This window comes from Zingiber officinale, chromosome 5A (genome assembly GCF_018446385.1).
Source record: "Zingiber officinale cultivar Zhangliang chromosome 5A, Zo_v1.1, whole genome shotgun sequence".
In the NCBI taxonomy this organism is placed as follows: Eukaryota; Viridiplantae; Streptophyta; class Magnoliopsida; order Zingiberales; family Zingiberaceae; genus Zingiber; species Zingiber officinale.
The window spans coordinates 22,254,092-22,264,531 of NC_055994.1; the positions used below are offsets into that span (position 1 = coordinate 22,254,092).

Genomic DNA, 10,440 nt, shown 5'->3' on the forward strand with positions numbered 1-10,440 from the left:
AGCGGTATCTAGCAATACATCATTACTACCCAAGTTACAAGAATGTTGAGATCCAACATCACCTTGTGACTACTAATTGTGACTCCTCACAATATATGACAAGTGTCCTTCTATCCTAGACATCTAGATTGATCAATGTGAGGCATAGACCGTGTCATCCTCTAATCAATCTAAATCTTGAACTCCAAGTAGACTCACTCAATCAAATGAGCTCAATATCCTATATTGACTCATTTGGGCATGGCCATGCACTTCGTGGTTTCACTCTATCAAGAATACCGATGTCTCTCCTGTCATATAGGAGGGATAGATCCCATCTACATCACTCACATCCCTCCGCATAATTTGTTACATACCCAGTAATCGCCTTTATGGTCCACCCAGTTACGGGTGACGTTTGACGAAACCAAAGTACATAACTCCTTATGTAGGGAACCATGATGACTTCAGGTCTAAGGACTAGTAGTCATACTAATAGCCACATGAGAAAGTATATGACACTCATATAACGATCCATGATACTTTCTCATGGCGGGTCATTCAGTATACATTCTCTAATGCATACCCATGTGTCAACATGATATCTCTATATCCATGACTTGTGAGATCAAGTCATCGAGTTGACCTACATGCTAGTCTTATTGCATTAACATTGTCCCTGAATGTTAATACTCGACTAGGAATGATTAAGAGTAGTGTTCCCTATATCATCTCACTATCGGTTCAACTAACCGATTGATATAGGTGAGAACCGTCTACTCAAGGACGTTATTATACTTAGTTTATTTGGCACCAATACAAGTAAGTATAATAACCACTACAACAAAAATCCTCATAGACATCGGTTTTCCACCGGCGTCTATTTCATTTTCGACCAATGTCTATGAAACCGATGTAAAAGGTCTGCCATTTTAGACATCGGTTTAAAACCGGTGTAGTATCACTTAACGACACCGGTCTTCGAATCGGTTATTAACCGGTGTAGTATCATTTAACGACATCGTTTCATCAACGGTGTAAAATCGATGTAATATTGTATGTTAATAACACCAGTTTTGGCAGCGGTAAATGACCGCTGTAATATTAATTAATAACACTGGTTTTGCAGCGGTGGAAAACCGATGTAATATGGATATTTTTTAACAATTTGATTTCCGAAATAATGAAAAACCGACAATAATAAAAAAAATACACAAATATTCACAAATTATACAAATATTCTTCATTCAACAATATCCATAAAATACACAAATATTCACAAATTATATAAATAATCTTCTTACAACAGTATCCATAAAATACCCAAACATTCTTTTTACATCAAAAGCTAGCTAATAGATATCAAAATTAAGGTAGAACATTCTTTTAACAACACATCAAGGTAGAACCGCACTTCAAATGTAATCTAGCATGTATTCAACCCACTCGATCCGCACTTCATCAATTTTAACTCTGGAGTACTTGAGATTTGTAAACTGTAAAAATACATAAATAATATATTAGTAAACCAAGACCAAAAATCATAGTTGAAAAAGCAGTAAGGGCACCAGGTAACAAGATGACTAACTGAAATGCTTAAAAAAAGAAACATTCATCAATTATCACATAAATATAAGGGATTAATTTGTAACAACAACTCAACAAAATGTATTATCTCCCTAAACTAAGGGATTGGTGTGCATTGAGATCAAGAAAGGTGAAACAAACAACTGTATATATCCACTAAAGAACTTGAGCTTTTCTGACTTGTAATTCTCTCCCCTAAACAATCCAAAACTCTTGTACGTATAAAAAGTGACAAAGAATAAATTTCCTTTAGAACCAACAGAACTATGAGATCAACTTGATAATCAAATTACTAATATTATGGTCAATATATAACTGTATATAATTTTCAAGGCCTATAATATATGGATGAGGATGCTCAATAATACGTCAAGTAAAACAAGAAATAAGTAAAGAAGTAAATTCACCGTATATCAGCATTGCTTATTGTATATTGTTTATAATGTGCATGTGTAGATCATATCATAAAAGAATGATATTATATCTGCTATAATACTACCCTGTTTACTTGATGATATGGACAGGATGGAAGGCAGAAATTTATGCACAGGCACAGGGGGATTAGCAGTGGATAAACAGGACGGTAACATTTGCTACTTTCATTGTGCCAAAAATGCAAAGCCCGAACTCTGACAAAGGAAAGGCGGTGGATCGATATCTGCTATATCTATTTCTGTCATTGACTTTGAGATATCATCGACCAAAAATGGAATGCTGCATCAAAGGAGAATGTAAATCTTATTTATAGTAACTAATATGTAGAACAGAGGAAGAAAAAGTTTAAGGCCTACCTGGAATCATCATCTAACAAGAAAGAATTATTGGAAGAATTATTTGAGCCCTCGGCCATCACAAGTCTCATACTTGAAATGATCTATAAAATTGAAAAGGGAAAAAAAAACTCTACGTCATTACTTGGAAAGACCTAAAAGTGCAACAGAACAGTTTGAAGTCATTGCAAAATAAGGTTGATACCATTTATCCCAAAGGCAAGCTATGAGATGGAAGACTTGGTATAGGCCAATATATTTATTCCCAATTGTCTTCCATCAGTTGGTTATGTCAACAAGAATATTACTAGATGCTAGAAACGCACCATTATTGCGTCACTAGACTGGCCCCATCTTGGTGCCTTAATTGCTCTCTATTTTGTCCCCACACAAACTTAGTTGGTACCACACTTAGCTATTCCATTGTGAATATGAAAATTATGCATGTGATATATATATATATATATATAAACAGAATGCAACTTAAGAACATATCTAAGTAAAATCATACCTCTGATGTAACACTCTGCGTGCCATACTTGTCATCTTAGTACATAGTACTGATTCTGTATAACTATTGTATGCTAAGAACCTGAAAACCAAATCAAATCAAAAAAACAGTTCGTTACTGACAATCTAAATGACTGAAACTTTGAATATTTATAAGTGGTCTCAACTGGGCATAAATCTTTGGTTATCTCCTTCAGTGTCTTCTTTGGTTTATGATGTAAAACCTATATCACGATATAATATTAATAGTTCAAAGATAAGTTACTGGACAACAAGTACAGTATACAATAAGCAATCTTGATGTATGGTAAGTACGTGCTGAATCGCTCAAACTCATGGCAAATCTGCACAAGTACAGTATACCATAAAGATTTATGCATCTATCCACTCGATGATGAAACAAGATATCTATTTAAATTTAAATAGGGTTCTCCTGATTTGCTCTCAAATTAAGAAAGTAAAATGAGCAGAGGACAAGTCTATAGTTCTAGTACTTTAATTGAAAAAAATCACTTCCATATAATTTCATTGATTATCTCATACGCCTAAGATAAAAGCAGCATGGACTTTAATTGAAATTACTAGGCATGATAATGATAATGATCCTCTTTTTTGCACCATCACTGACCAAGGCACACAGTTCTTCCTAGTGTTTAGTGACTGTGGCTTTTGATTGTGCCAAATAATAGAGATAAACAGACTAAAAAATGTCTCTGAGAAGATCTTAACTACAAATATAAGTTGATGATTCACTCTGATCCAACATTTCTCACTGAATTAAAGGGTATATCCATTTTCAGTAGTCAAAAACCGCATCAAACTATTTATTCTCAGGTTTGTGTGAAACAATCAGAGAGAAGGTCAACAAGTAGAATATTTTCACTTCTCTCTGCAATATGGATAAGAACTCATGTTAGCCAACACAAAGAAAGAGATTGAGGATAAGATAATATTGGAATTCATCGTTTTAAGCCAAAGTGAAAGATAAACTTACAGCTAAACTATTTAAGGAACATTGATACTAATTCATAACAATAACCAATTTTCCCAACACACACATCTAGAAGTTATCCAACACTATTTTAATGTTGAAAAAGAATAAAAACAAGGTGTCGGAAAGATAAAAACAAGGAAACATTCTAACCGAGCAATAAACGTTGAAGTTGCCGCAAAATGTGGTTGGTGCACCAAGCGAGGTGCGGTACCATAGTACGTCATTTTCCACAAAGCACCATGCTTTACCAAAAAATTGTAGCTTCTCGGTAATTGATTAAATGGCCAGGGCGTATGCTCCGTCCACAAGTTAGTCACAAAGACCTACACTAGCACAAGATTTTGATCCATAGAGCAAGGGGAAAAAGCTACTTTCTGGACCACTTGGAGACAAGACCACTAATTAAATTTCTAATTCACTTGGTACTCATCGCCGAATTCCTGGTTGAAGGCAACCCTGATGGCCTCCGCCGACGCGCGATGCCCACCACTAGTATCACTCATCAAAATCAAAACCTTCTTCGGCCTCTCATACTCCGCCACGCCGTTAATGGGGGCGTCGTTGTCCTCGGCAATGAGAGGGCTCTCATCCTCCAGATGGATCTCGTCGTTCGAGAGGCCGGCGGAGGCAAACCCGATGGGGCACGGGGCTCGCTGTGGAAACGCACGAATCGGTTGAAGTGGCTCCAGAGGTGATGGAGCTCGGAGGAACCGGGGGAAAGTGAGGCAAAGGTGGCAGGCCGGCTGCAGCTTCTACTATGCGAGGGAAAGGAACAACGTCGAGGAAAAGCAGAGAGGGAGGAAGGAGAAGGAGAGGTGAAGAAGGGGATCCGAGTGACGAGGGAGTCGAAGGGGAGGAGGAAGAGAAGGTCTTCTTTGGCGACGGAAGAGGGAGTCATGGTGGCGGGATTTCAATTAGGGTTTAATTGAAGGGGATCCTTGGCCTGCTTTTCTGACTTTTACTCGTCTTTTCTGCTTTTTGGCTGGTGGGAAAATTAAAATATTTTATTTTGATTCATTAACACCGGGTTTTAAAAACCGCTGTTAAAATCGGTGTCTATTAACGAAAAAAAGGGCGCTTATAGACATCGCCTAAAAAACCGATGTCTATGAGCGAAAATCTGCGCTCATAGACACCGGTTTTTGAAAAAACCGGTGTAAAATACTCAAAGACTTCGGTTTTTGCTTAAAACTGTTATTGTTCCACTGATGTCTATGAGGGTTTTTGTTGTAGTGAATCAAAAACTAAATGCCTTTATTTATATAGAATATGATACAACAAGTCCAAAATACAATCATCAAATGATTGGCTCTAGGGCTCTAGCTAACAAACAGAAGGGGAAAAAAGCCTCCCACACAAAATGTGCAACGGAAGGACACATATCAAAGCTCTAACAAGCATTTCTACCAACGATTAGCAAAGAACGTGGAGCACGGAAGCAACATTGTTACCTGCATTGTTCGTGGCGGATCGAGTTGGATCTCATCAACTCTTTCTACTGCCCTAACAAGCCGCTAGACCTAAAATCCACAGCAAGAACCACAACACCGCCGCAAATCAAACAAAAACCCCAGCTTTCTCTCATAAAATCACCATATTGGAAACAAAAAAAAATGGTCGATTCGAAAAGCCCAACAAAAAGATCCAACTCGACCATCACCTCCATAATGCAGCTCCACGATAACCAACAAAAGCAAGACATAAAAACAAACAGATTGGGCGGCTCCAACCTTAGCTTGAGGACTTGACCAAAGGCTGCCGTCTCCAACAAGCCTTAGCTGCTAAGTCTCCACTAAGTCTTCAGATTTCGACGATAAACATCAAAAAGTAAGGAGAAGCAAGGGAGAAGCGAGGGTGGAGAAGGGCTCCTCTTCTTCTTACCCAGAGGGAGGAGTTGGAGGAGCGGTGTGGTTGGATGAAGCAAGGGGCGTCTTGATCCTGATCGGGAGAGGAAGGGGACGACGCGATATAGATTTAGGTTTGGAGAGAAGAGTAAAGTGTTGCAAATTTCGGCTAAGTATTGGTGGGAAAATTAAATTATTTTATTGTATCATAGACACCGGGTTTTAAAAATCGCTATTAAAATCAGTGTCTATTAACGAAAAAAAGGCGCTAATAGACATCGACTTAAAAAACCGATGTCTATGAGCGAAAATATGTGCTTATAGACATCGGTTTTTTGAAAAACCGGTGTAAAATACTCAAAGACATCGGTTTTTGCTTAAAACCGCTGTTGTTCCACCGATGTCTATGAGGGTTTTTCTTGTAATGTGTATAAATAGGCTTGAGGCATATGTAATCCATGAGAAAGAGATTTACCATAGAATGCTAGTAAACATGAGCTATTAGGTTGCTCCAATGCCCCCAATAAACTTTGAAGTTTCTCAATCTTGGCTTGATTAAGGTAACCTAGAGAATTTTCTCTAGGAGATTGTTGGGAGAAATTTTTTGGAAGACTTTTATATAGAAAACTTGATGAGTTTATTGTTGAATTTTTTTGATCACCACATAGATCCCATTCTTTGCTTGAAGTAGTGAGTTTTCCATGCAATTTCCAACGATGGTCCTTGGTATGTTTGGGCTTCTTATAGTAAGTGCACCAAAGATTATATTGAGGGTCACTTTAAGATATATCCCTAGTTTTGCTTTGATGGGTATTCTCTTGTGCAACCATGGCAGATCCTTCAGATGTTACTAGTTCAGGCATAATACCTCTTCGACTCTCCTCGGCTTAAATTATTGCAATAACCTCATTCAGTGATCAAATATCTTCCTAGACCTAACCATGATTCTGAACTGTCGGTTTGCCGATTCCTAAAATATCGACCCATAATTTTAACTGTCTAAGATGATTAATGCTCATGGTTCAATATTATTATTATCTTTTAAAAATATTTAAAAGTTATAAATTTATAAAAAAAATCAATGGTCGAAATCAACTTGTTAACCTAGTTATGAATCCTGATCGAGTATATATATATATATATATATATATATATATATATATATATATATATATATATATATATATATATATATATATATATATATGTATGTATTTCATAAAAGTTATTATCCAAGTTAAATAGTTTTTACCAAATAAGTTATTGATTTATTTTTAAAATTAATATTGAATGAATAAAATAAAATAATTAAGTAATTAAGAGAGTTAAATAGATTAATAAATTTAATAAATTAAAGGTAGAATAGTTCCACATCAAATAATTCAAGACAAATAGGATTTGAATTAACTTTAATAGAAAGATAGAATTTTCTCACGTTAATGAGTTTAAGGCAAATAGGTTAAAAAAATTAGCTTAAATAGATATGTAAAATAATCTCACATCAAACAAGAAAATATATTAAAAAAATGGTTTAAATAGAAATGAAGTTAATTAATATTGAACCACACCATTAATATTTCTTAAATATTATAAATATATTAAATAAATAAATAAATAAATAAATAAATAATTGATGCACCAATGATTAATTAATTTGGCCCATGAATCAATTAATTGGCTTGACCCCACACTACAAAAAATAAAGGCTTCTGGGACAAATTTTGGGACGAATTTGAAAAAAAAAATTCGTTGCAAAATATTTAGGGACAAAATTTGGGACGAAAATATTTTCGTCCCAAAATTATTGATGCCAACTTTTGGAACAAATATTTGTTCGTTGGAAATTTGGCAACGAATTTGGGGACAAAATTGGCGATGAATAATATTTTCGTCCCCAAATTCGTTGCCAATTTTGCAACAAAAAACTCTATTTGTCCCAAAATACTATACAATTTTGCAACGAAAATTTATTTTGTTGCAAACTTAGCAACGAATTTGGGGACGAATTCGGGGATGAATTTAATTCTGTTGCCAAATCTGTCCCAAATTTGGCAACAAATTATATTTTCGTTGCCAAATTTGTTGCTAATTTTCATGACACATTGCAACGAATATTATTTTTGTTGCAAAATTTACAACGAATTTGGCAACGAAAATACTAATTTCATTTAAAAAATAAATATTCATTCCAAATTTCGTCCCAAATACTGGAACAAATCCGCAGTTTCGTCCCAAATTCTGGGACGAATCCGCATATTCGTCCCAGAATCTGGGACGAAATTTGGAACAAAAATATTTTTATTGCAAAATTATCAATGGATAAGTTTGGAACAAATTATTTTCGTTGCCAAATTCGTTCCTAAATTAAAAAAAAATCCAGCAACTATACATTTCTACAATAAATTCAAATAAAATATATATAACAAATTCAAATAACAAAATATAGACTTTCAACACATCCTAATTAACAATATCACAAATAACACAATATATACATTCAACACATCCTATTTCAGATACATATATTAATAATTGAAATCAAATCACAATACAACAAATTCAAAGTTCTCAACATCTTCTTCAAACGACTCCAAAATATTATACAAGTTCAACACTCAAATATTTATAAAGTCTAATAATCCAAGAAGTTAAACAAGGAGTTAAATTTAAAAAAAAACTAAGATACATCAACTCATCTTCTTTCTCCACAAAAGCTTTCATCCCCATCAACTCTTCTCTTCCTGCATACAAACAAACAAATAAACCAGATCATGTGTAACCAGAAAGATAATAACTTAAATTCTAACAATCTCACAATTCTAACAGTTTCATTTGTATCAAATTGTTATGATATACCATATTTCACCTTATCAAACAAGTTTTACAAATATTATATTTCATCAAACATAGAGAGAATGAGATGTATTCTTAAAATTCCTATAATATGAAAATGTCTGAAATGAAAAAAGCACAAACTAATATATGAGCAATTAGTTGATACTAGTCTTTAAGTACTCATAGTTACTTGGTTGTTAGGCAAACTCTAATCATAATTTGGAATTTGAAGTAATAATGCAGTAATATCAAATTTCAACAAATATATAAAAAGATACCTTTATTTAACTTTTCAAATATAACTAATTTAAAAATATATAAATATAATTAAAAGTCTAACATGTTCAACTACGAGTGTGTTATTTAATACTTACTTTTTTCTCCGATACATATTTCGCCTCACCAATCCTGTTAAAAACAAATTAACAATATTAAATAAAATAAAAATTAGAAAAGTTAACATGGCATGGTTTAATGTATAAAACACTAATTATGAGACAAATAATCATCAGACATAATTAAAATCATGAAATAGCATCACCAGCATCATCGTTATCATCGTCGCCATCATCATCATCGTCACGCGGAGGAATCTGACTTAGAGCGGAACTAAAATTCCAATATAAGATAAAGTAAATTGCAAATTTGATTCATAAAAAGGAACTTTCAAAAACTTACCATTTTTCTTCAAATAGCTTGTAGAACAAGAGGGGGAAAAAATATTAGATGTCACCTCTAATGACCTGTAGGAACAAATACAATGTATTAACTGATAAAACAAATAAAATTATAACTGAGACAGTATATAAAAAACTCAGTGAGATATAAGTTTGGTAAGTTTGCATATTAAAGATAGGCTAGAATACCACGGGGAAGATCTACACAAGTGCTTTATGATACGAGTGTCTCCAACTACACCAAGCGAGACCTGCACAAACAAAATTACAAATTTAGTCAATACCTTAACATAATAAATCATTTGTACTTTTTTCACTAACATTTTAGTCTCTCTAAACTTTGTTCTTTTAGTAGCTATAAATGTTATTTTTTTGGCCATGAATGATGATCAATTTCAGTAGACAACTCTTGTTGATAAGCCGAACCCACAAAATCAAGCCAACTATCATTCTACTTAGGAGATAGGATGAGAAATCAGAGGCGTAATTTGATGGAAAGCACAAATTCAATGCATAAATAAATTACTGAGACTTAGCAAGTCCAAATTCTTACCGTTCAAAGAAATAACATAAAATGTTGACCTAAAATGAGTTGATTGAATCAAGGTTACAAAATCAATCATCATTATAACTGGATAAGCATACAAACAGCGGATAAGTACTGTATCAGAATTTAAACCACCAGAGCAGCCCCGTCCAGGAGCAGCCACACGCTGCCAGGTGCGACCACGAGCGGCCAAGCACGACGACGGCGGCCAGGCGCATCCAGTTGAGGACACGCCTGGCGATGGTGACGGCGTGGAGCAGGATGAGAAGGAAGCCGCAGGCTGAGGGGAGCAGGCGGAGGGAGAAGGTGAGGAAGATGCAGCTGGAGGCGGCGCCGAGGAGGACGTAGTTGGAGAAGAGAAAGGACTTGTGCGCGCGGCAGCGGGCGGCAGAGGAGGAGGCGGCCGGCGGGGAAGCGACGGAGAGGATCCCCATTGGTCGATGTGAAGCCGCCGCGAGGAATTACTTAGCTGGCGAAGCGATTGAGACTTGAGAGAGAGAGATGAGATGGGAGAGGAGAGGAGAGGAGAGAGTGGTAAGAAGGATTCCGCCACCGCTGGAGAAGGATTCAGCCGCCGCTGCGAGAAGGAGATCGGGTAAAGAGCATATGTGGGATTAAGGGATATAGGGTTTTTTAGAAACAAAAATATTTTGTTGCCATTTTTGTCCCTACTTTTGGGACGAATTCCTGGATTCGT

At 35.4% G+C, this 10,440-nt stretch overlaps 2 long non-coding RNA genes across 2 annotated transcripts; both read right to left on the bottom strand.

The window, feature by feature from the left end:
• Window positions 1-2,072: 2,072 nt before the first annotated feature.
• On the bottom strand, window positions 2,073-2,883 carry LOC121982687. Its single transcript, XR_006112187.1, has 3 exons — window positions 2,848-2,883; window positions 2,358-2,440; window positions 2,073-2,280 (listed from the first exon to the last, which is right to left on the bottom strand). It is a non-coding gene; the product is annotated as an uncharacterized LOC121982687 (long non-coding RNA).
• A 5,399-nt stretch (window positions 2,884-8,282) lies between these two features.
• Window positions 8,283-9,252, bottom strand: LOC121982688. Its single transcript, XR_006112188.1, has 4 exons — window positions 9,198-9,252; window positions 9,061-9,128; window positions 8,894-8,927; window positions 8,283-8,425 (listed from the first exon to the last, which is right to left on the bottom strand). It is a non-coding gene; the product is annotated as an uncharacterized LOC121982688 (long non-coding RNA).
• Between the last annotated feature and the right edge of the window lie 1,188 nt (window positions 9,253-10,440).